This window comes from Cebus imitator, unplaced genomic scaffold, assembly GCF_001604975.1.
Source record: "Cebus imitator isolate Cc_AM_T3 unplaced genomic scaffold, Cebus_imitator-1.0 Scaffold93, whole genome shotgun sequence".
In the NCBI taxonomy this organism is placed as follows: Eukaryota; Metazoa; Chordata; class Mammalia; order Primates; family Cebidae; genus Cebus; species Cebus imitator.
Window position 1 is genome coordinate 5,342,609 of NW_016107408.1, and position 1,716 is coordinate 5,344,324.

The window sequence follows — 1,716 nt, forward strand, 5'->3', positions numbered from 1 at the left end:
AAAAACATTAGCTGGGCATGGTGGTGCGTGCCTGTAATCCCAGCAACCAGGAGGCTGAGGCAGGAGAATTGCCTGAACCCAGGAGGCGGAGGTTGCGGTGAGCTGAGATCGTGCCATTGCACTCCAGCCTGGGTAACATGAGTGAAACTCCATCTTAAAAAAAATAAAATTAAATTAAAAAAATAAAATAAATAACATAAAAGTAAAAATACAAAAATTAGCCAGGTGTGGCGGCAGCCTACCTGTAGTCCTAGCTACTCAGGAGGCTAAGGCAAGAGAATCCCTTGAACCTGGGAGGCAGAGGTTGCAGTGAGCCAAGATTGTGACTGCTCTCCAGCCTGGACAACAGAGAAAGACTGTGTCTCAAAATATATATATATAAAATTTAAAAAAATAAGCCAAAAGAAGTTCCTGGTCAGGTTCGGCCTCATACCTGTAATCCCAGCACTTTAGGAGGCCAAGGCAGATGGATCACAAGGTCAGGAGATCAAAACCATCCTGGCCAACGTGGTGAAACACTTCTCTACTAAAAATACCAAAAGTAGCTGAGTGTGGTGGCACATGCCTATATTTCCAGCTACTCAGGAGGCTGAGGCGGAAGAATTGCTTGGAACCAAGAGGTGGAGGTTGTAGTGAGCCAAGATCATGCCACTGCATTCCAGCCTGAGTGACAAAATGAGATTCTGTCTCAAAAAACGTTCCTGACACTCCATGGTTCCTCACTAATCATCTGCTTAACAGGATAAGACCTACATGCCCATTGAGAACTAAACTAACCAGTCTAGCCTTGTTTCTCATCTTGAAGCCTCTGCTTCAGTCATATTCAATTACTTGGGGTTCCTGAATGCTTTCTCTCAACTTTAAGCTTTTGTATATTGTAGGCATTCGAGGATTCACTGAATGAATGAATTGAAACTATCAGCTGGACATAGTAGCTGATGTATGTAATTCTAGCACTTTAGGAGGCCAAGGTGGGAGGACTGATTGAGCCCAGGAGATCATGGCTGCAATAAGCTATGATCCTGCCCCTGCACCCCAGCCTGGGTGACAGAGCGAGACCCTATCTCAAAAAAAAGACTAAAAAACTATTGCTAGGCCAGGTGCAATGGCTCACACCTGTAATCCCACACTTTTTTTTTTCCTGGGTGGCTGGCATCCAAATCCCAATACTTTGGAGGGCTGAGGAGGGTGGATTACCTGAGGTCAGGAATTTGAGACCAGCCTGGCCAACATGGTGAAACCTCATCTCTACTAAAAATACAGAAATTATCTGGGTATGGTGATACATGCCTGTAATCCCAGCTACTCAGGAGGCTGAGGCACGAGAAATGCTTGAACGTGGCAAGCAGAGGTTGTAGTGAGCCCATATCCAGCCTTGTTGCACTCCAGCCTAGGCAACAAGAGTAAAACTCCACCATCTAAAAAAAAAAAGGCCAGGTGCACTGGCTCACACCTCTAATCCCAGCACTTTGGGAGGCCAGGGCGGGTGGGTCACTTGAGGTCAGGAGTTCAAGACCAGCTTGGCCAATACAGTGAAACCCCATCTGTACTAAAAACACAAAAATTATCTGGGTGTGGTAATGCATGCCTGTAATCCCAGCTACGCAGGAGGCTGAGGCAGGAGAATTGCTTGAACCTGGGAGGTGGAGGTTGCAGTGAGTCCATATCACGCCATTGCATTTCAGCCATTGCAACAAGAGTAAAACTCCACCATTA